Below are 26,022 nucleotides of genomic sequence, written 5' to 3'. Positions count from 1 at the left end.
GAGGTCAAAGGTCAGCATACTTAAAACCTAATAACACGAAAACTGAGCCATATATTGAGATGCTGTTTCCAAATCTAGTAATTGGTCATCAGGTACCACATGTCCCAAAATAATGTCCACCGAGGTCAAAGGTCAAAATACTTAAAACCTAATAACTCGAAAATGGCTCCACATACTCAGGTGCTGTTTGCACATTTAGTAATTGGTCATCAGGTACTACAAGTTCCAAAATAATGACCATCGAGGTCAAACTCGAATACGAAGCAACATATTGAGACGGTGTTTCCAAATTTAGTAATTGGTCACTAGCAACTACATCCCCCAAAAAGGTCAACATACTTAAAACCTAATAACTCGTAAACGAACCCACATATTGAGATGTTGTTTCCAAATCTAGTAATAGGTCATCAACTAGTACATGTTAAAAACGTACTGATTTTCGAGGTCAAAGGTCAAATATTTAAACCTTAATAACTCGTAAACGGAGCCAGCAAGAGATTTCTGTGACCTATTCAATTTTTGTTCCAAGCAGAAAAAGTGAAGAATGAATAAATTTTAGTGACTTATTTGCTATTGTACTAACGAGAAAAAATCAAAACAACGCCATTTTAACTAGCTCAGAATTTCTGTACATTTTGGGTTATTCAAAATAATTTGGATAGACTAACGAAAAAGAAAACAAAGATATGCCATTTTAGCTACCTGAGAATTTAAAGAAACAAAGGGAACCTACTCAATTTTCTATCAACGAGAAATGCCATTTCATCTACCTCAGAATTTATGTGCCTTTTTGTGCTAGGCTCTGTTTTAACTCCTCTTGACTAATTAAATAAACGAAGGAATATTGTACCAATGAGAAATGCCATTTTTTCTAGACCATGTTCTAATATTTAAACAAACGAAGGGTGAATTTGAGTGACCTATTCAATTTTGCACCAATGAGAAATAACGGCGTATTTTAAATGAACAAACAATCGGATAAATTTAACCGGCTCAGAAGTGTACTATTTAAACAAACGAAGGTCTCTTGAGTGAGATTTCCAATTTTGTAGCAAAAAGGACTATTTTCTAACTAACTCAGAATTTCATTTCATATTGTAATACTCAAATTTGAATGGAGTGTTTAGTTTTGTTCGAACCAGAAAAATTTGATTGGATTATTTCCTTATGTACCAACTGGAAAAAGTGAAGGAATAAATTTGGGTAGAATATTTAGTTTTGTACCTAGCAAAATAAGAAAAAGAAGTGAAGAACGAATAAAATTTGGATGGACTATTTTCTTATGTACCAACAAACAAAATGGAGCACCAGCGACAAAAAAGAAACCGAAGAAGGAATAAATTTGGGTGACCTATTCAGTTTGCAGAATCAGCATTCTATACTTTTTCTGCCATTCATTGGGGCTGTCCTATTTCTTTTTGTGACAACGAGACCATTTTTAACTGACATAGAATTTGTACCAAACAGAAAAGAGGAGCTACACGATTAAACAAAGCAATCAATTTTTAACTAGCTCAGAATTTATGTACCTTTTGTAACGAAGAAACAAATTTGAAGAAGGATCATTTTAACTAATCCTGCTGCGAGTAGTTCAATTAGTACATAGTAAAAAAATAAAACAATATGGCATTATTGCGACTTTCATTTTCGAATACAAACGGATTAAGCCACTATGGCAAAAAATACTATTCTCTCCTGTGCTTTAGAAACCCGCTAGTAGGGCGTCGATTCGGTAAACTCTACATCTAGTAAAAGAAAACGAACAGATAATTTTGAGACAGTTCCATATGGGTAAATACAGTATTAGTAGAAACGATAGTTTTTAATTAAGTAGAGATAAGGAGAGAGTGAAAAAAATGGAAAATTAAATTTTAAATCATTATTATTATTATTTTAGAGGTCAAAAGAAAGAATAAATGAATTTGAGTGGCATATGTACGGAATTTAGTTTTGTACCGGGCAAAAAAAAAATTGAATGGAATATTTTATTTTGTACCAGCTGGTAATTTAGTGTTGTACCATTGTATCAATTTAAGTATTTTGTACTCTTTAGTACCACCGGGAAGGTGTAGAATATTTAGTTTTGTACCAAGCAGAAATTTGTTGGCTTCTTTATTTTGTATTAACGACTAAAACTTTTAACACATACTTGGTTGTGTGCATTACAATGGCTGAAGTGTTTCATTTCCCTGTGGTACAACGTAATGATCGCCCCGCTTATTCTAGGTCTACAGTTATATATTTTCGATTGGATAATTGTATAAAGCCACGTTTTGTTGAGCACAATGCCCACTATAACGATGTGGTAGACAATTATTTGATGGATAGATATTTGTTTAATAGTCGATATAACAAATGGTATATGATAGAATGTGTTAAGCATTTATCGCAGGTAGATATTAAGATAGACTTTTTGTCGTTGGTTACGCGTTTAACCGCACACAGTTCTCTTTTCCAATCAGCTACCTTTTTTGCCATGAAAACTAAGGGTAATAGTTATACTGTGATAGCTTTCTTTCGCTATGGGGGAACGCAGGACACTTTGGATGAGTTATTAAAGTTTTGGAATCATGTGTGCGAGTTCAGGCCAAGTATCCAGATTGCGGATTTACTGGGTTGCTTTACACGATGTGGTAAAACTGGCCTTTTTGCGGTATCTCCTGATACCTATCTGTTGGACCTCGCGGTATTTGGAAACTTGGTGAAAAAGAATAACAAATGTTTTTTTTCACAATAAAGCTATACATACAGAATTATCCATTATGGCAAAAAAATACTACTTTCTCCTTATGCTTAGTTGGAGTAGACTTCGATACATTGTGTAAGAATTTCCAATTAATAACGGTATTGCACTGTACTTATAATAGTCTGTAATAGTGCAGTTTATTGTAGTCTACCAGCAATAATGATCTCTAAGAGAGTTATTAGGTAAAGATAACAATTACACCGTCATTCTGCGAACACATTTATACGATCCAATTTCTCAGATTTAAACAAAGAAAGACCATATTCTGCTACTCAAACAAACGAAGGAATAAGCTCAGAATTTCTATACCTTTTTGTGCTATTCAAATAAACCTATTCACTTTTATACCACCTTTTAGTTTTGTACCATCCACAAAAAAGGGAAGAAGGGCCATTATAACAAGCTCACTATTTTTATACCATTTTGTATTATTCTATTTCATTTTTGTAACAACCAGAAGAAAAGTGAAGATGATACATTTTATACCTTTGTGGTGTTACATTTTGTATATGTTTGGGTCATCCAGAGAACAATTTAAATTGCCTCTCCCGTCACTATATGGGTATTGACGTGTGTTTAGCGAATTAGGTTTACAAAATACTAACGAGGCCGCTAAAGGTCAAAGTTTCCCGGTCACTAACTAAATATTTGAGCATGAGATTTAACAAACCAGAGTTGCGTCATAATTGTGTAGAACAGACTCCATAGCAATTTGCGTAACATCATGCATGGCCATTTTTGATCACAGCAGAAGAAGAGATCATAGCAAAGTCCCATGTTGCTGCAGATATTTAAACAACGTTACGAATGCGTTACCTAACATTTGTATTGCTAAGGTACTGCCTATTGTTCAACGATTCAATTATTTATAGACTTTCCTTCCTCGTCTAAGTCAAAAAAGACAAATATATATTTTTGCATTTATGTATTTTATTATAATGGAATACAAATTTATGGGGTATATTTGGAAATAATAGAACGTACATTATGTTTTATTTTGCTTGAAACATATTATTAAACACGGAGAATGCATAGAATGCTTGTATTGTAGATATATAAAATTATTTATTTGATTTGTTTTTTGCTGAAGAGCAGAAAAATGACTAGCACGGAGATTGTTTATGTTTCACCTAGAGAAAAAGAAATTCAGCGTGAAAACGAGAAACCGATACTGTTAACCCAGCCGTCTGACCCTGATTTGCCAGATGAATTATGTGATAAAGTAAGAATCATATATCCAACACAAGAAATAGAAGAAGTGTATTATTTTAGACGCTATAATAGGTATAATGATGAAATACTCCCGGAAAGTGATGATGACAGTGTTTCAAATATTACCTGTTTTGAACTGGAAGCTAATGAGTGCGAGTGTACTAGTGAAAGTATTAGTCATACATGTGTTATACAATTATTTAATGAGTATACACCAAATTCGGTATTATTATGTGAAGCATGTTCTAAACATAATGAGAATGAAAAAGATCACAACTGTTTGCTGCAGCATGATTACGAATTATTGCAAAAGGTGTGGACGATCTTAATTAAACGTGAAATGAGAGAAAAAATCTATAAACTTTATATAAAGAAGCATTTTAAAGGTTGTAATATTAAGAACACTTATACTTTGGAGAAAAAATTTAATCTGGTATATGAATACATTACAGAGTGTGATTATTATATCAACAAAATAGTAGAAATGTTTTTAGAGAAAGATAAACAATTATTTAATTCTGTAAATGAACACTGAGCAAACATTGGACTCTGGCAACTGAATTGTCGGGGAGAGGCAATTTAAATTGTTCTCTGGATGACCCAAACATATACAAAATGTAACACCACAAAGGTATAAAATGTATCATCTTCACTTTTCTTCTGGTTGTTACAAAAATGAAATAGAATAATACAAAATGGTATAAAAATAGTGAGCTTGTTATAATGGCCCTTCTTCCCTTTTTTGTGGATGGTACAAAACTAAAAGGTGGTATAAAAGTGAATAGGTTTATTTGAATAGCACAAAAAGGTATAGAAATTCTGAGCTTATTCCTTCGTTTGTTTGAGTAGCAGAATATGGTCTTTCTTTGTTTAAATCTGAGAAATTGGATCGTATAAATGTGTTCGCAGAATGACGGTGTAATTGTTATCTTTACCTAATAACTCTCTTAGAGATCATTATTGCTGGTAGACTACAATAAACTGCACTATTACAGACTATTATAAGTACAGTGCAATACCGTTATTAATTGGAAATTCTTACACAATGTATCGAAGTCTACTCCAACTAAGCATAAGGAGAAAGTAGTATTTTTTTGCCATAATGGATAATTCTGTATGTATAGCTTTATTGTGAAAAAAAACATTTGTTATTCTTTTTCACCAAGTTTCCAAATACCGCGAGGTCCAACAGATAGGTATCAGGAGATACCGCAAAAAGGCCAGTTTTACCACATCGTGTAAAGCAACCCAGTAAATCCGCAATCTGGATACTTGGCCTGAACTCGCACACATGATTCCAAAACTTTAATAACTCATCCAAAGTGTCCTGCGTTCCCCCATAGCGAAAGAAAGCTATCACAGTATAACTATTACCCTTAGTTTTCATGGCAAAAAAGGGTAGCTGATTGGAAAAGAGAACTGTGTGCGGTTAAACGCGTAACCAACGACAAAAAGTCTATCTTAATATCTACCTGCGATAAATGCTTAACACATTCTATCATATACCATTTGTTATATCGACTATTAAACAAATATCTATCCATCAAATAATTGTCTACCACATCGTTATAGTGGGCATTGTGCTCAACAAAACGTGGCTTTATACAATTATCCAATCGAAAATATATAACTGTAGACCTAGAATAAGCGGGGCGATCATTACGTTGTACCACAGGGAAATGAAACACTTCAGCCATTGTAATGCACACAACCAAGTATGTGTTAAAAGTTTTAGTCGTTAATACAAAATAAAGAAGCCAACAAATTTCTGCTTGGTACAAAACTAAATATTCTACACCTTCTCGGTGGTACTAAATAGTACAAAATACTTAAATTGATACAATGGTACAACACTAAATTACCAGCTGGTACAAAATAAAATATTCCATTCAAATTTTTTTTGCCCGGTACAAAACTAAATTCCGTACATATGCCACTCAAATTCATTTATTCTTTCTTTTGACCTCTAAAATAATAATAATAATGATTTAAAATTTAATTTTCCATTTTTTTCACTCTCTCCTTATCTCTACTTAATTAAAAACTATCGTTTCTACTAATACTGTATTTACCCATATGGAACTGTCTCAAAATTATCTGTTCGTTTTCTTTTACTAGATGTAGAGTTTACCGAATCGACGCCCTACTAGCGGGTTTCTAAAGCACAGGAGAGAATAGTATTTTTTGCCATAGTGGCTTAATCCGTTTGTATTCGAAAATGAAAGTCGCAATAATGCCATATTGTTTTATTTTTTTACTATGTACTAATTGAACTACTCGCAGCAGGATTAGTTAAAATGATCCTTCTTCAAATTTGTTTCTTCGTTACAAAAGGTACATAAATTCTGAGCTAGTTAAAAATTGATTGCTTTGTTTAATCGTGTAGCTCCTCTTTTCTGTTTGGTACAAATTCTATGTCAGTTAAAAATGGTCTCGTTGTCACAAAAAGAAATAGGACAGCCCCAATGAATGGCAGAAAAAGTATAGAATGCTGATTCTGCAAACTGAATAGGTCACCCAAATTTATTCCTTCTTCGGTTTCTTTTTTGTCGCTGGTGCTCCATTTTGTTTGTTGGTACATAAGAAAATAGTCCATCCAAATTTTATTCGTTCTTCACTTCTTTTTCTTATTTTGCTAGGTACAAAACTAAATATTCTACCCAAATTTATTCCTTCACTTTTTTCAGTTGGTACATAAGGAAATAATCCAATCAAATTTTTCTGGTTCGAACAAAACTAAACACTCCATTCAAATTTGAGTATTACAATATGAAATGAAATTCTGAGTTAGTTAGAAAATAGTCCTTTTTGCTACAAAATTGGAAATCTCACTCAAGAGACCTTCGTTTGTTTAAATAGTACACTTCTGAGCCGGTTAAATTTATCCGATTGTTTGTTCATTTAAAATACGCCGTTATTTCTCATTGGTGCAAAATTGAATAGGTCACTCAAATTCACCCTTCGTTTGTTTAAATATTAGAACATGGTCTAGAAAAAATGGCATTTCTCATTGGTACAATATTCCTTCGTTTATTTAATTAGTCAAGAGGAGTTAAAACAGAGCCTAGCACAAAAAGGCACATAAATTCTGAGGTAGATGAAATGGCATTTCTCGTTGATAGAAAATTGAGTAGGTTCCCTTTGTTTCTTTAAATTCTCAGGTAGCTAAAATGGCATATCTTTGTTTTCTTTTTCGTTAGTCTATCCAAATTATTTTGAATAACCCAAAATGTACAGAAATTCTGAGCTAGTTAAAAATGGCATTGTTTTGATTTTTTCTCGTTAGTACAATAGCAAATAAGTCACTAAAATTTATTCATTCTTCACTTTTTCTGCTTGGAACAAAAATTGAATAGGTCACAGAAATCTCTTGCTGGCTCCGTTTACGAGTTATTAAGGTTTAAATATTTGACCTTTGACCTCGAAAATCAGTACGTTTTTAACATGTACTAGTTGATGACCTATTACTAGATTTGGAAACAACATCTCAATATGTGGGTTCGTTTACGAGTTATTAGGTTTTAAGTATGTTGACCTTTTTGGGGGATATAGTTGCTAGTGACCAATTACTAAATTTGGAAACACCGTCTCAATATGTTGCTTCGTATTCGAGTTTGACCTCGATGGTCATTATTTTGGAACTTGTAGTACCTGATGACCAATTACTAAATGTGCAAACAGCACCTGAGTATGTGGAGCCATTTTCGAGTTATTAGGTTTTAAGTATTTTGACCTTTGACCTCGGTGGACATTATTTTGGGACATGTGGTACCTGATGACCAATTACTAGATTTGGAAACAGCATCTCAATATATGGCTCAGTTTTCGTGTTATTAGGTTTTAAGTATGCTGACCTTTGACCTCGATGGACATTATTTTGGAACTTGTGGTACCTGATGACCAATTACTAAATGTGGAAACACCACCTCAATATGTGGCGCAGTTTACGAGTGATTGGGTTTTAAGTATTTTGACCTTTGACCTCGATGACCACTAATTTTGGAACTTGTAGTACCTGATGACCAATTACTAAATGTGGAAACAGCATCTCAATGTGTGACTCAGTTTTCGTGTTATTAGGTTTTAAGTATGTTGACCTTTGACCTCGATGGTCATTATTTTGGAACTTGTAGTACCTGATGACCAATTACTAAATGTGGAAACACCACCTCAATATTTGGCTCAGTTTTCGAGTGATTAGGTTTTAAGTATGTTCACCTTTGACGTCGATGGTCATTATTTTGGAACTTGTAGTACCTGATGACCGATTACCAGATTTGGAAACACCATCTCAATATGTGGGTCCGTTTTCGAATGATTAGGTTTTAAGTATGTTGACCTTTGACCTCGATGATCAGTATTTTGGAACTTGTAGTACCTGATGGCCAATTACTAGATTTGGAAATACCATCTCAATATGTGGCTCCGTTTTCGAGTGATTAGGTTTTAAGTATGTTGACCTTTGACCTCGATGGTCATTATTTTGGAACATGTAGTAGTTGATGACCAATTACTAAATGTGGAAACACCATCTCAATATGGGGATCCGTTTTCGAGTGATTAGGTTTTAAGTATGTTGACCTTTGACCTCGACGGTCATTATTTTGGAACATGTAGTAGTTGATGACCAATTACTAAATGTGGAAACACGATCTCAATATGTGGATCCGTTTTCGAGTGATTAGGTTTTAAGTATGTTGACCTTTTACCTGGATGGTCATTATTATGGAACTTGTAGTACCTGATGACCTATTACTAGATTTGAAAACACCATCTCAATATGTGGATCCGTTTTCGAGTGATTAGGTTTTAAGTATGTTGAGCTTTGACATCGATGGTCATTATTTTGGAACTTGTGGTTGCTGGTGACCCGTTAGTAAATGTGGAAACACGACCTCAATATGTGGATCCGTTTTTGAGTTATTAGGTTTTAAGTGTCATACAAACGACGTATCCCTCATAAACTATAAAGCCCCGGTAAAAGTAGGTGTGGTATTGGTAATCAGCATGTCTGAAAACCCCCATATGCCGAGTTTCGCCCAAATTGGATAAAATTGTCATAGAAAGGGTGTATGCCACAAAAACTTTAGGACCAGTTAAAAAATAAGTATGATATTCGTACTCAGCATGTTCGAAAACCCCCATATGCAGAGTTTCATCCAAATCGGTTAAAATTATCATAGAAAGGACGTATCCCACATGAACCATAAGATCCAGGTAAAAATAAGTATGATATTCGTAATCAGCATGTTCGAAAACCCTCATATACCGAGTTTCATCCAAATCGGTTAAAATTGTCATAGAAAGGGCGTATGCCGCATAAACTATAAGACCCTGGTAGAAATAAGTGTGGTATTCTTTACCAGCATGGTCGAATCGGAAATGTAAATGTTTCTGCGCATGCGTGTTATTTGTACTAAATCGGATTTAGCATACGCAACCAAGTGTGGGTGTATACTATGTTATTTAGGGGATGAAAAATAGGTCATAGTTTTTTACGGCCAGCTTGTTGCACGTAGTCTGCTCTATTGAACCGGAACCAGCACTGCAACTGGAACAGTCTGTAGTCTAGTGTAATTTTTCTGCGCATGCGTGCAATGTGTAATTAATTGGAAATTTAATTTTACTGCGCATAAGCAATCATGTGTGTGTGTGTGTGTGTGTGTGTGTGTGTGTGTGTGTGTGTGTGTGTGTTGTTATTTTTTTATTCTCTGCTCTATTATGTTGCTATAAAGTGCTCGTAAAAGAGAACGGGGTTGTTATGTCTTATTTTATGTTTCTGCGCATAGCCGTAGTCTGCTCCTAAACTGGAACAATCTGCGGTCTGCTCTATTATGTTGCTATAAAGTGCTCGTAAAAGAGAACGGGGGTGTTATGTCTTATTTTATGTTTCTGCGCATAGCCGTAATCTGCTCCTGAACTGGAACAGTCTGCGATCTGCTGTGTGTGTGTGTGTGTTGTTATTTTTTATTCTCTGCTCTATTATGTTGCTATAAAGTGCTCGTAAAAGAGAACGGGGGTGTTATGTCTTATTTTATGTTTCTGCGCATAGCCGTAATCTGCTCCTAAACTGGAACAGTCTGCGGTCTCCTGTGTGTATGTGTGTGTTCTGGTACCATTGATAAATAGAACGACAGTTCTGCTCCGGGGGAATAGGAACAGTTTTGCGCATATGCGCAGTATTTCAAAAATTGGTCTCCATTCTCTGCTATGTTGAAAGAATTGCTCATAAAAGGGAACGAGTGCACCCCTGCTATGTTAGATAGTCTTATGTTGTATGTACTATGTTATGTGTTCGTAGTCTCTGTGTAATTTTTGCTATGTTTAAAAGAGTGCTCATAAAAGGGAACGAGTCTCTGTGTAATATGTGCTATGTTAAATAGGTGGATGGAGAATGTGTTATCGATCTGCTATGTGTTCGGAAAGTGCTCATAAAAGGGAACGAATCTTATGTGACATGTGCGTGGACGGGGATCCGGCGCCAGCCGATCAGCGCAGACCGTGCGCGTGGTCCGCCAATCGGCGTTAAGGGGGCGGGGTCCGGTGCCAGCCAATCGGAAGGGGGTCGCGCGCCAGCCAATCGGCGTGTACTGGGCGGGGTCCGCCGCCAGCCAGTCAGCGCAGTAGATAAGAGGTCGTAAAAGAGCGTGGTCGGGGGCGTGGCCGGCACCGACCAATCAGCGTCAAGGGGCGTGGCAGGGGGCGTGGCCGGAACCGACCAATCAGCGTCAAGGGGGTGTGGCCAGCCAATCAGCGTCAAGGGGCGTGGCGGGGTCACGTGACCTGCGCCGGCCAATCAGCGTCAAGGGTTTGCGCATGCGCAGTAGGAAAAAAATGCCCCCAAGTGACCCCTCCCTACTCACGGATATTCCTGTTTCCTGCCACTTTCTTTATTCCACAAATTCACTTGTTCTCATCATTATCCTCTCCTTTCTCTTACTCAGCATACTCCAGGATGTAAATCTGAAAGAATTCATTTCATGTTCTTTTTACAGACCAGCTATATACCCTTTTTTACGAACCAGGCTCCACTGATACTCATGACAATCTGTCGATTATTTCCTACCAATCTAGCAGGGCATCCTTTCTCTTCATTGGAGCATGGATCCCTTGGGCGGGAACAAATTCGGCATTTCCTTCGCTAACAAAAACTATGTATTATAATCTGGCCCGCACTTCATTTAATTTCATTTCCTAACACATTTTACTAGTATAACTATATTACATTCATTTGCTATATATATATATATATATATATATATATATATATATATATATATATATATATATTTGTGTGTTTATGGTTAAAGGTCCTTAGAATCACTGAAATGTTTCAAAATAAATATTTCCTTCCCGCTTACTCATATCCCAATCCATTAACAAGGACAAAAATATCCAGATGCGTTACATACTACATTCTTAAGTATCAATTAGTAAAGCAATTCATCAGCGTGATTTTTTGTTACATAAACTAGATGACTGAAGAAGAGGAGAAGATTAGTATGACTGTTCTGTGGATCGATTCTGTTCGGCTCTTGTCTGACCTAGCAAATTAATGACGGCATTAGGATCGTTTCCAGTTCGGAAGTCAAGTATATGACTGTCCTGGGTTCGCTCCTGGACGTTTCTAATATTAGATTCTCGAACGTCGTTGGCCAGGAGGACAAGATTTTGACGTACTGTTGGTTTGACCCTAGGGATCCCTGGATACATGGTAAAACTTCTTAGTGAAAGAAACATCAAAAACAATCTTTCGGGACTTTAACTTTGGTCTACCAAATATAAAGCAACACCGTGTTCGTACTTTACTTTCGTTTCCCAAGTATTAACCTTGAGTGATTTCCAATACAGTATGCCCACCGCAACGGTCCGGTGAGTCGAGGTGCATATAACATGTTAAGCCGAAACCTCCCTTAGAAGAAAATGTCATGTAGCCTCGGGTTCGACACAGTGATGGTCTCATCTAGCCCTGGGTAGGGAGAGTACAAAGCTCATCTAAACTTTACGTAAAACACCTAATGTTTGATTTGTGAGGAGGTTCCTCGCTGCACTGCATTTTACCAATTATAAAACAAAATAGCAAGAAAATATACCATACCATGTACGTGTTCCGACATAATAAATTCTTACTTGGATTTCAAGTTATGTAAGCTAATCCCGCATTTTTATAATTTTATAACGTGAATCTTATAGTACAGTAAAATTAGGCAGAAAACACCTAAACCCGGGCACCCCCCCCCCCAAAAAAAAACAAAGGTTTGGCTGTTCCAAATTATTTATTACCCTTTACTCTAAGTGTGGTAAAAAGTCTCCGCAGAAATTGTGTCGGGTTTGGGAAAGGGAAAGGGTAGAAGGAAAGAGATTAGAAAAATATTTTTTCTCTTTGTTAAAGATACAGTTATATTTTTGCTCCACAGATGTCTCTAAATTAGAAAATCTCGGTAGGTACCATAGGTATTGTTTGTCAAGATTCGAGGTGGAAGGCTCAAATAAACCTGGAGAGCCAGCAACTACAGGCGGATCAATAGCAGACTCTGAAAGAGCTGTAGCATTTGATAAATTATGTCAATATATAATTGAAAATGATGAATGCCAGTACACGTTGAAGGAATTACAAAAATTGTATAACGATCTGAACCCTAACGTGGAATCATACGATGACAGAAATCTGAAAAGAAAATTGATCGGGCGTTTTGGTTCCAAAATACATGTAACAGATCTTCTCTGAAGAAGGGTTGTAATTTGCTTCAGTGGAACAACAACCAGAATCCTGTCGGACGTCTGGTACCAAAATCGGCAATTTGTTGAAAAAGATGATGAATTGAGAGTGATCAAAAATGCAGCAGCAATAATTCGACGAACACTGAAATCTCAAGCTTATGATTGTTCTCAGATTCCAACTCTTGAGCAAATTCAAACGGGAAGTCCAGATTTTATTCCAGAATTACTGAAGACACTGCTTTATGAAATCACTAAGCCTACTAGGGTAACAGAAGAAAATTAAAAAAAGTACTGAACGGAAAACAGTCGCTATTGCTCATTCCATAATTGCAGTATCTCGGCCAAAATCATTTGTGTCCACTGTTCAATTTGGTACAGCAGTATTCCTTCACAGAAGGTTTGGGTCCAGGTCCTTAATTGACTTACTGGCTAAATATGGGGCTCTGTCCTTCTTATAACGAAATATTAAAATTCGAAAGGTCAGTTACCAGTGAGGACAAATTAAACATAAATCAGGGCTATGTTCAGTATATCATTGATAATGCTGATTACAATGTACATACTGTGGATAGCCATGCCACTTTTCATTCCATGGGTGGTGTACTGTGTGTGACACCTGAATCTGCACTCAGTGTTGACACCTGTGTACCTCGGCGGAATGTCAGAACAAAAGAAATTGAACACAGTGAGTTAACAGAATTACAGATATACAAACGTCAAGATACATCCGGGTATACACGTGTAACTGCTTTAAATTGGAAGTAATGCAAATAAAACCTTTATCAGCTATTACCACCCACACTTTTAATATGTTTTTGTCGTCTGTTATTTGACTTCATGGTTAATGTACCGATAGTAGGCCTGGTTGGAGTGGTTGTATGGAAAGGTTGAATGCTGGACAACCGTATGAAACATCAGCAGTTTTGGCTTTTCCAGTTGTGAATTTAGCACCCTCAAACCCTTCAACTATTTACACCGTTCTCCTTTATGCTGCTCAGGAAGGTGCTAAGTAGGGTCAGGCTTGCACGATGGTTACGTTCGATCAACCATTATATGCCAAGGCTCGGGAAATTGTAGCTGTAGCCCCTCTCAGCAGCCCTCTGAATTTACTATTCATTCGCCTTAGTCGGTTTCACTTTCTCCTTTCTTTTATAGGATTATTAGGTCACAAAATGCTGGAAGTTGTTCTTCAAGAGGTGTGGAGCCAAGCACACGCAAAACAGCATATATATTTGTTTTCCATACAGTAAACTCTAATTATCTTTGTAATTGGGTGGCACGGCAAACTTATACCGGACAGTGCACAAAATGGACAACAAAGAACACACATCTACACGAAATTTCTTTTGGACAATTTAATCGATCATTTGAAAACAGACACATGTTATGTGGAGCTACAATGCAACATGTACATTGAATTGGAATTTACAATAGAACCTCTACAAATAACATTATTACTATTACCTGACCAGGTGAGGTTTTGGAAGAATGGCGCTTTCTTGGCAAGCGCCTTGGGACAGGGGAGCGGAAAGTTTCACTCTGTAGTGCATCCAACGGTTTTAAAAGTTGCAGTTTGGATGTTATGCATAGCCTAATCTCTTTCCGCTTAATAAATAACGCCGTAAATTATGTGTTTGTAGTTAGCCATTCCTGCAGTAATGCAGATGTATTGTGAATAGTGATATATGAATGGAAATTACCAATTTAAGAACAACATAGCACAATTGACAATTCAGTAAACTTCTACCGTGTATTAAGTAGATTGTATAAAAAATGATTACGTTTTATTCGATGTCATTATAAAACAGGAGCCGCTTGTACAATGCTTCTCGCTAGCTTGTTCGCAAGTTAATATGGAGGGTGTATTTTTGTTGTAGTTGCTTTTTTGCTTGTTATTTAAGATGTCCTGCAAATAACTTCAATAACTTTTCAAACTGTTTGTCTTAACTTGAGCCAGGGGCTGATCCAGACTGAATGTTTGGGGGGCGGTCGTTCAAAGTCAAATCAAGGTAAGAGTGTATTGCAAAAAAAAAAAAAAAAAAAAAAAGTAAAACAACTTTACAAAAGGAGAAGTAGCTATTGTCTGCAATTTCTAGAAAAGAAATGGCCACCTGCGATTTCGAAGGTGGACATTTTTTTTGAGCAAGAACGCCAATATAAGTAATTTATTGCAATTTATTGCTTTATTTGACTTCTGCAACGTAAAACAAAAAAAAAAGTAAGGCCTACCTATTTTAGGTTTTATTTTACATTTATAATACAAAGGTGAAAATTTTTAGGTTTTATTTTTAAAATAAAAAATACCCTATTCTGGGGGCAATCGTCCCGATCACCCCGCCCCCTGGATCTGCCCTTCCTTGAGCATATGCGTGAAGTGATTTATTACGAACAGGACAAAACGAGCTGTGATAGATTGATTACAAGTAATCCGGTTAGAAACACTGCTGCTTGCATTTTAGTTCCAAAATCGGCCGCCCGCACTCGTTCGCTGGTCATTTAATACCTAAACAGACAAGTTTATTGATTTACTTTCTCAAAAAAAAAGTCCAGTGTCTTTAAGTGTTAAAATACCTTTTCCTTTTAGTGATTTTATTTTCCTATGTAGATTTTCTTCAGTAAAGAAGATCGTGGATAATCGTGAGTTTATTGTATTTGTTTTATAGGTGTATATATATATTTAGATTAGATGTCAAGGATTGTATATTAAAGTATTACTTATATTATGAACATGCTTTTGATCAACAATATTATCATTTTTCTAAACTAATTTTAACAACTCATACCAACTATTCCCCTATTCCCTTCAAAACCCGACAGTCTTTTGGCGGAGACTTGTTACCACATTTAAAGTAAAGTGTAATCAACAATGTGGAACACTCAAACCTTAGTTTTTTTTTTTTTTTTTTTTTTTGGATGTTCAGGTTCGGAGCTAATTTTACTGTACTATATACCAATGTGATCATAGAAACAATAATTTAAACTTACTTAAAACAAATTTTTTACTGGATTTATTAATATGATTGGATAATTTCAAACGCTTCACATTATTTGCACTACACTAAACTAAATTGAAGATTAAAAAGGTATAATCTCGTCTGATGGCCCACTTTTTTCTATTAACGAACATACCGAGCAGGCATATGAAACATCCAGTCCGCGACTTATACATATTCACAAAACTTCGTAAAAAAAAGTAGTATCGAAATGACTGTCGTTAATGGTATATTGATGTTTGTTTTTAACGTTCCTACGTTCACTTCATTTTATAGTTAATTTTGTTATTAACATTATTATATTTTGGTAATTATTAAGTTATTAATATATTTTGCTAAGACTAACTTATATAGTCGACCGGTAGTCAAGGCATTTCGTTATTCACTGCCTCCTTTAGCTGAACGTCACTACTCACAGACAAAGAAAATGTGAAGGAATACAAACGTCCTCTGAATTTTCTCCCATTGGAATTCCAGACATTTTGGAAAGTATAATTCTTCTAGGCACTAATAAACTGATTTTGACACTTTCATACAAGACAATCAATAAGCATATATTACTGCACTAAACACCAATCACTAATAGGAAATCAGTCACATTAAATAGATGTAGTTTACACCTTATGCGACAAATTGCGTATGAGTGGTTGAGAAGAAACTGCTCCCAAATACCTAACCAAACTTGGTCTGACGGGAGTCGTTGTGCTTCTGAGATAAAGGGGGCGCTGTTTGGGTAGTAAATCAAATTGCCTTGATACAAGTAAAGTTATTCTTGCAATTTCTTTAATGTTGTCGGTCCACTCACACATTTATAAACTTTTTTGGATCAAGAGATCCAATATATTTCAGTCAATTTTTTTATAGGCCTTATATCTGGAGAACTACACATAGTGCAATGAAACCCAAACTATCACTTAACTCAGTATAATGTGCTTACTTCATAAGAATACAAAAAACTCGATTTAGGGACCGTTCAAGAATCCTGTGGCCCCTGATCCAAAATGCATCAAAAGATCCAATATATTTCAATCAAAAAATCTCCTGTACACCTTATATTCGGAGAACTACATATAGTGTAGCCAAATCCACACTATAATTAACTCAGTATGATGTGCTTTTTCCGTAAAAGATACAACAACTCGATTTAGGCCATTCAAAAATTTTGTGACCCCTGATCCGAAATGCATCAAAAGATCCAATATATTCTAATCAAATATTTTCTTGTACGCCTTATACAAAACTCGATTTAGGGACCGTTAAAAAATTTTGTAGCCCCCGATCCAAAAACTAGTTTTTTGTCCAAAATCGCAATCTTTTAATGCATGTTTTGATCACCCTTAAAAATTTTGGGCCAAGATCTCAATCTTTTGATCCAGTTTTTGTATCATTCCTAAAATTCTTGTATGGTAACATATTCGGTAATGCCCTTCAAGAAACAATTTGATTACATCTTACAGAACACATCTATTTACTGCAATATCAGTGAACTTCAGGAAAATTTCAGTTTTCTGTAGAAAGTGACACTGGGTAAGATTGACTACTGAAAATTATCAGATTACGAAGTAAATCAAGAAAAGAAAAATTCGAAGATTAAAATGTGTTTATATAACAAAATGTAGTAGAAGACTGATCTCTCAATATGAATTTCATCAGAACTTTTTAAAATTCACTGATGATCTAAATACTTATAATTACAGCCCTGATTTAATGCAAAATGCATGTTTCTAATAACATGTAGAAAAGTATGAAAACTATTTCTTCCTTTCCGACGGATTAGTAAAGATTCATTAGAGACGCATATGATAGCGCATATAAGTGCATATTTTGAGTGAATTTCGATGTGCATGCATATTTCGTAAACTTTTCATGATACTGCATATTTCCAAATTTTATTGCTGAGACATTCCATGTCAAATCAACAACTCACCAGACTTGACCATTTCAGATCTTTGTAAAAATTTGTGCACAATTTTAGTACAATGAGAGAAGAAAAATCCCAAATATTACCCCCCTCTCCTCCTGAAAGTCTACCCATACAGGGTGTTCAAAAATTTCAAAAAGGGCCAATTTTCAGTTACAGTAATTATTGAAAATTGTCATAAAATGGGTAATATGTGCACTAAAGACATGGAACAAACACCATTGGAAACGTTAAAGATTGGTCTAGAAGTTGTATTATATTTTAAAAAAATGTACAATAAAAATAACATTTCACAAATTCAAATTCAAATTTGAATTTTATATTTCGTACAGAAATGTCCCTCTGAATTTGTTCAAAATTGGCCAGATTGTAGTCTCATATCTGTACCAAAACCCCTCAAAGTTCGTTTTGGGCACTCTGTACGTCTGATGAGGATCTTGGCTAGAAGATCGAAACGTCACGTGTAAATGTGTTTTTATATTAAATAAGTGCAGTCTTGTTCAGCAGTGTGTTTATTTTTCTGATTTTATTCGCAAGACGTTGACTATGATTGTGTGTCAGTTTGAATTTTTTGAACACCCTTTATGGGTACACTTTCTGGAGAAGAAGGGTAATATTTGGGATTTTTTTTATATCTCTCACTGTAATAAAGCCGTGCACCAATTTTTACAAAAATCTGAGATCATCAGGTCAGATTTCGTCATTTTATTGGTTGATTTCACATGGAATGTCCCTGCTGCATACTAGCATATTTTAAGGTATATAACAAGAAAATAGGTTATATTTAAAGTGAACTAAATCACTTTGTAAACGCAGACGTAGAATAAAATGTGTTCGTAAAAAAATTAATAAGTAAAAAGCGAGCATTCAATAGCAGTTGACTTGTCTTGTACACGGTCTTCAACAGCAGAAACAAATCAGATGCCAATATTCGGAAGCAGACGCACTTATATCAAGTGTAAAGAAATTATTTGTGAAAGCATCCTCGCGCGTACGTATCTTTCAAGAACTTTGCGAAAAATGTTCCGCTTAACCCAATGGAGATCGTGGCTAGAAGCTGTGTAATATCATAAAGATAACTTAAATCAAGTGAAAACAGTTGTAGACTCACTAAATCCTGATGATGTAGCAAGACATCAGAAGCAGATTGTGTTACAAAAATGTTTCTCTACAAATGGCATTGAGAACAGAATTAAGTACATACACATCCACTTCTCGAGAGTACCTGAAATTATCCCGTAACAGTGGTTTGCAACATGCACTTTCCTTGTTGGGCAAATTATTGCCGATTTTGTCCAATGAATTTACGATGTTGTGAAAATAGCGTCAGATAAACTTAGGCAAGTACAGTATTTGGCAAAATCTAGGTAGAGAACAATCTGTGATATTGTAAATGTATTTAATAGTGAAAACATGGCATTGAAAGAGGAACTAACACAGAAACACATTTGGTGTTTTTCACATGCACCAGTCACTTCTGCTGATGTAGAAAGGAACTCTTCGATGTTACTGAAAAACGCAGAGGGTTTACAAAAGAAAACCTAAGGAAGATTTCATTGAAACAAGACGTTATTAAGGAAAGATATTGTTTATAAGAAATTGAAATTTTATTTTCTTATTTTATATTTCAGTGCATATGTTAAATTTTTAATGAATATTTTTGATATTTTCCGTGCAGATTTGCATGCATATCTCGGGGTTTGTTTGTGCATGAAAATCCGGGCTCTACTTACGATATTGAGCTGTGAAGTTTTATGGTAAATAGCTATGTAAACATTTCACATGATCCACGTTGAGTACTTATGCAATCTCATTAATTTCGGTTCTTGTCCTCAATGTAAAGAAATAAGAAAAACATGCTTTTGAGTCACTTACTACAAGCAAGAACAGTTCGGCTAAATGAGTTTGCATTGTAGGAAAGGGACAAAGATTAGTAGAAGCGTATGTTGAACTCTTACAAAGAAAAAAACCTAAATGTGACACTGACTTAATCTATCAATCTAACGAGGAATGTGAATAGCATGTGTTCCCAGAAGAAACTTTATCTGGACTATTCCAACAAGTAGATCATATCATTTGACGCTTTTCCACACTAATAAACTCTTTTTATTTAAATATGAAAAATTCTATAAACATCTGTAATTTACAATGTACTGTATTTTATTTCTATTTAGAAAATGCCTAATTTTATCGCAAAAGTAGAAACAATTATAATAATTAAAATTTTCAATTACGTTCATGTAGTGTATCAGTTACTGCGGTAGGAAAGTGGTTAACAAGTGTTCAAGTTATAATTTAGAATGTTCCTGTGTTGGAAAACAATAAATTAGTCAGAACATAATTTCTATGCTAACTATAAAGATAACAAAGAATGTTCAGTCACTTTTTCAGCCACCACCTTCGAACATCGATATGTCACCTAAGACGTACATGGAGAATCAAAAATAGTCCCCATCAGCATTGACGACCTTCGGCCAACGTTCTAGAAGGCCACGGATTCTATCCCGGTAGAACTTGCTGGGCAATGAAGTGAAGAAAGTATCAAGTGCATTTTGTAGCTCTACTAGTTATTTAAACTGGCGTTCTCTAAGGTGAATGTCCAAGGAATTGAGCAGGTGATAATCGAACGGTGCAATGTCCGGGGAGTATGGCGATGCAACAGTGTTTCCACTTCAAGTCGTAGAATGGTGTCCCGGGTCATCCAAGCCAAGTAGGGTTTAACGTTGTCCTGTAACAGGAGGACTCCTTCGCGATTCAGAAATGCTGCCTCCAGTTTTCAGGTTTTCTTGAACATGACTCAACTGCGAACAGTACACAGTTGCATTGATACTCTCACCAGCTGGTAGCAGTTTCTGATGCACGATGTCGCAAACAGTCCACCAAACACATAGGAGGACGTTCTTCTGATGCATTGCTGGTTTAGGCTGTCTTGGAACCGGTTCGTGAGATGCTAACCAATGATGGAGACGGCGTAGAGTTTAGTACAGGATCCACTTGTCATCACATGTCAACACAATGTCAAGAAATGGCTCCTTCCTTAAACGAGACAGCAAAGAAACCCAGGTGTCTGCTCGCGTTGCCTCCTGGCCCGATATCAAATCATGTGGGACCTATCAACCCATCTTATAGTGCTTTCCAAGTTGATGAAGGTGTTGCCGAATGGTTTCTCCACGCACACTGAATTGTAGTCCCAGTTCATCGTATGTATGGCCACTGTTCGCCTCATTTGCTGCCTGAATATCTTCATTTTGTATGTGTTGTTCTTCTGGCATGTGGAGCGTCTTCGAGTGTTTTGTCACCTCCTTAAACTTGTTAAACTACCGCAGCACTGTCCGCGTAGTCAAAACACACTCACTCACCAAAGACCTAGCATATCTTCCGCCCCGCTGCAGCGGCGTTTGACCCCAGTTTGAACTCCTACAACATACAACCCCCTATGACGCTATGTCGAGGTCTCATGTTCATTCTGTCCTTACGCTGGTTCATGGTGTAGTTGAACTGCCACAACTAAGTAGTATGTTGGATATACCCCGACAAAAATCAAACTCTCGCCTTTTCTCCATTCGCATTCAACTCACGGTGTGAGGGCCAATTGAACATAGACCTCGACAAAAAGTGGCAAAATTTTCTTGGTTACCTTTATATATACATACATAATATATCGCGATGTTTTGATATGAATTACTTTATATTGATCTTACAGGTTGCCAAATAAATTAAATCAAAAGTAATCGGTAGGTTAAGGTAACAATGTTTGTCCTGATAAAGGATATGGATGATTAACTCAGTAAAGCAGTGTTTGATTGGGAAAATTTTAACAAATCGAGAAAACGAGGATACAACAAAATTTTTAGAGAAGACGCGAGAAGGATTATATTCACCCTAAACTGACATAGTTAGTATTCAAACTCAGCCTTCCCTCGCTAAAAACGTGAGCTCTCCACCTGAACAGCTAAGAGCTAGCGCTTTACGACAAAACGGCTAAGAGCTAAATAGTAAGTGCTCTTGCTTAAAGATAGTACACTAAATATTCTTTAGTTGGCTACCAACCCATCTCTAGAGATAAAAGAACAGAGGCCAATATTCAAGTTTACCAGAACATCCCTTTAGAATAGAATTTACATTCCACAAACTAGAGGAAGTTTTCATTAAGATAACAGAGTACTTTTAATGTTGCATTCACGATTTTCATATAAAATACACGAGTTGGTAATTAATACTAATGAAACTTTTCACCATAAGGGTAGAAAATACTTACGTTTTAGTTAGTAATGCATCTTTGAGAGAAACTGCAATGAATAAAATTGATGTCAGTAAAATTATTGATTAATTTCTCGACGCGTTTAAAAAGTATAAGAAAGCATAATATTCGATTGTTTAATCACGGTGTACATCCTAATAATATTTTTATGTTATTTCTGTTTTTTTTTGCAAAATACTTGCATGATGAATCATATTTTGTAACAAAGGTAGAAACAAATTCAGAAGAAACAATAAAAATAATATAATAGCAAAGCAAAACTATAAAACGTATTTGAAGGAAACATGAACAAACACAATGAATAAAGACCACCACCAAATGCACTTGGGCAGACAATTCCATAGACCATTAAAAAGTTTACAGCATACATAAAGAAAACTTCCTGCAATGACTAAGTAGACACGCATGAAAATTCGCATTCTTAATCACTAAGCTCTGTGCTACTATGAGATCACACACGTAAAATTTAAGTAGTAACATTGTAATATTGACAGTCCCTAAACTTCCCATAATCTACATATGAATGTTGGGAGAAGATTCCAATGATCTACATATGTTCATAACAATAAATTATATTAAGAATTCGATTATAAGAATACTTAGTGATCTATTATGCTGTATGCATGAAGAAATTAATTCAAATTTCTCACTGTTCTACATAGAATATATTGAAAATTGAACAAGAGAGAAATAAATATCTCAGAGCAAATGACAAAAGTTTTCTTAACACATTTGTAAAATTAATATATGAACAAACAGAATGATTAGTCTAACACTAGGGTTTACCACACAAGTTACGAGTACTAGAAGGCAGTGGTTCCCAAGAGTTGTATCACGTCACATGGTGTGCCGCGCAGTTCTACAGACTATGTCCCGAAATTTTAGAATTTTAGAATTTGAAGGATTTGGTGACCTGTTAAAATCAATTTTGAGATAGACTGCACCAGTTAACGTCTCTAGCTGCAGCAACTGTTCTCGGTACTACATACGGTTACTACTTTATAAGAACTTATAGGGTTGCACTATTGTATTTATATGATTATTAATAAAAATCAAACAAGTCTGCTGCGTTGTTTAGGAGTTCCAGAAGCTGTATCATCAACGAAAATATATTTGTAATTACTATTATAATTTGAGGATAGAATGACGTATGTTATAAGTAAGTGGTAGGTAAACTGTACTTGCAGGTCAGTATACGAAAAGTCCTATATTTTGACATGTCCAAATAGTACCACACATTCGGTAATTAACAACACATTCTGTTACTTTCTATATTATTACGTTCTTCTATGGTATATAAATTGTATGCGTAGAGTTTATTAATTTAATGCAATGTGCGTTATCATTAATTAATTATTCATTATCCTTCTTATTTATAACTAGAAACGAAACTTAAAAAATAACATTATAATGACAAATACAATTTCAATTAATACTTTTACTATAAAGGTAGGAATAATACACCAACTTTACAGGAACCAGACAGTTGTTATAGGATGAGATCGGAAAAAAGCCAGAGTAAGTAAGGGAGTAACACGAGGATGTAGACTTTTCACCTCTCCTGTTGAACGTCTATATAGAAGAAGCTGTGAAAGAATTATTTGATAAGAACGAGTAAGGCGTTAAACTAAATGGCCAGGTTTTCAGCACAAAAAGGTTTGCTGATGACATAGCACTGATAGCGGAGAACCAACTGGACTTGCAGGATGCACTTTCAAACTTGACCGATGAACTGGAAAAAACATGAAAAATGAAGATAAATAAGAAGAAAATCAAAGTGATAAAGTGCACAAGAGTAGGACAGGAAGGGGCAAGCGTATGGCTAGAGGGAAAGAAAATCGAAAACGTTAAGACGTTTCTCTATTTAGGAAGAAGTAAAAAAGGCGTAAGTTCCAGAATAGCATAGGCCAAACAAGCATTCTATAGGAAAGGAAGACTGCTAAAATCAAGAACTGTGGCGTTGAATGTTCGAAAATGATTTACTAAGACTGGTATGGAGCGTGACGTTTCACGGATCAGAGAAGTGGACATTGAGAAAAGGTGCAACGCCCACGCTAGAAGCATTTGAAATGTGGTAGTGAAACAGAATGCTGCGCATATCATGGGCCGCAAGGAAAAGGAACAAAGACGTACTAAAAGAAGTTAATGAAGGACGACAGATTATGAAGATAATAAGGAAAAGAAGAAACAGCATGCTTGGCCATCTTATTCGGCACTCCGATTGGACCACTGTGTTGATAGAGTGAAAGACATAAGGAGAGGAAGACCAAGGATAGAATATGTAGATGCAGTTATGAAGAAGATGCCTTATCAAAGTATAAAAAGCTCTTCCAAGCGAGAGAAAAGTTTTAAAATTTCTATGTGGCTCACCAACCCATGGTTGGGGTGAGAAAGAAAGAAGAAGTCAGGCAAGGACAGATTTTGTTAAGGTTTACAGAGTGTAGATCTTAATGTTCGAAAAAGTTATTGAATTACATTATAATACATTATATCAAAATAATAATGTTAAGGAAAGGTTGCTAACGTTACGGAATGTGTACTAAATATATTTGATGTCCAATACAATTCTTGTATCATTAAGAGAAACAATGGAAAATGCTATATATATATATATATATATATATATATATATATATATATATATATATATATATATATATATATATATATATTACATCACCTAATGCTTATGGCAACAAATACTATTCGAAGCTTTCTTGCACCCACTGGAAAACGTGAAGTATATTAATATTTATTTGCATATATTGTTATCGTAGACTGTTCCCATAATGCCCACCGACTTCGATTTTACAAAATTTGAGAAATAAATTTCACTTTTTATTTAGTGGTCAATTTGAAGGCATTTTGTTATACTACCATTAAGAAACCCATATACATCATATTACGAATCAATCATTATGGAACAATCTCATGTGTGACACGCAGCAGTGGTACCAATCTTTGAAAGTTTCATTTACAACTTTTTTTCCTTTTTCTTTTTTAACTGATTTTGTGAGTAATGGTGCATTCAGTATAAAGGTACAACAAGATATTCTCTCTCTCTCTCTCTCTCTCTCTCTCTGTGTGTGTGTGTGTGTGTGTGTTTGTTTGTTTCTAGTTTCCGGCGTAAGCGTGTGGATACTACCAGGTATACTTTCGTGTGTACAAATGCTAGTGTGTGCGGGTGTGGCGCGGGGATCGCGTAGTGGAACTTATCAATATTAGTACGTACATACAAACGGCTGTTACTTCACACGATAACTTTGGACGAATGCGAATTTTTAAATTCTGCTTTTTGCAATAAATAAGTAGAGTGATTCCTCTCGAGGGAGTTCCCCTAAATGGTAGCCCCTACCATGTCCAATTGAATCACAAATTGCCGCAATCTTTTGTACATTGTTTGTACAGAAATGTGCAGGCCAAATTTTCGTTTGTACACTATTAGGGGCGCAGCCAGAACGAAAACAAGTTGGGGCTGTTTAACTGGTAGCCCCCCCACCAACATGTTCTATTCAATCACTAATTATCGCAATCGTTTGTACTTCGTTTGTACAGAAAAGTGCAGGCGAAATTTTCGTTTGTACACAATTAGGGGCGCCGCCAGAACAGAAAAAAATGGGGGCTGTCTAAGTGGTAGCCCCCCCCTTGTCCAATTGAATCACAAATTGTCGCAATTGTTTGTACTTCGTTTGTACAGAAATGTGCAGGCGAAATGTATGTTCGCACGCAATTAGGGGCGCCGCCAGAACGAAAACAAATTGGGGGCTGTCTAAGTGGTATCCCCGACCATGTCCTATTCAATCACAAATTGTCGCAATCGTTTGTACTTTGTTTGTTCAGAAATGTGCACGCGAAATTTTTGTTTGTACATAATTAAGGGCGCCGCTAGAACAGAAAAAATGGGGGCTGTCTAAGTGGTAGCCCCCCACCAACATGTTCTATTCAATCACAAATTATCGCAATCGTTTCTACTTCGTGTGTACAGAAATCTGCAGGCAAAATTTTCGTTTGTACACAATTAGGGGCGCCGTCAGAACAGAAAAAAGGGGGCTGTCTAAGTGGTAGCCCCCCAACCATGTCCAATTCAATCACAAATTATCGCAATCGTTTGTACTTCGTTTGTACAGAAACGGGCAGGCAAAATGTTTGTTTGTACACAATTAGGGGC

The 26,022-nt window shown here is 35.7% G+C and overlaps 1 protein-coding gene across 1 annotated transcript in view; it reads right to left on the bottom strand.

The window, feature by feature from the left end:
* Positions 1-21,980, bottom strand: part of LOC145662084 (uncharacterized) — a 153,057-nt gene extending 131,077 nt beyond the window's left edge. The window contains exon 1 of the mRNA XM_081727424.1: positions 21,852-21,980. The gene's annotated coding sequence lies outside the window, so the exon portion shown is untranslated. The remainder of the gene's footprint in view (positions 1-21,851) is intronic.
* Between the last annotated feature and the right edge of the window lie 4,042 nt (positions 21,981-26,022).

The sequence above is a fragment of the Thermobia domestica genome, chromosome 10 (genome assembly GCF_964235325.1).
Source record: "Thermobia domestica chromosome 10, izTheDome1.hap1.1, whole genome shotgun sequence".
Taxonomy (NCBI): Eukaryota; Metazoa; Arthropoda; class Insecta; order Zygentoma; family Lepismatidae; genus Thermobia; species Thermobia domestica.
Note: the sequence above shows the minus strand (reverse complement) of the source record. Positions and strands in the feature narration are given on the sequence as shown.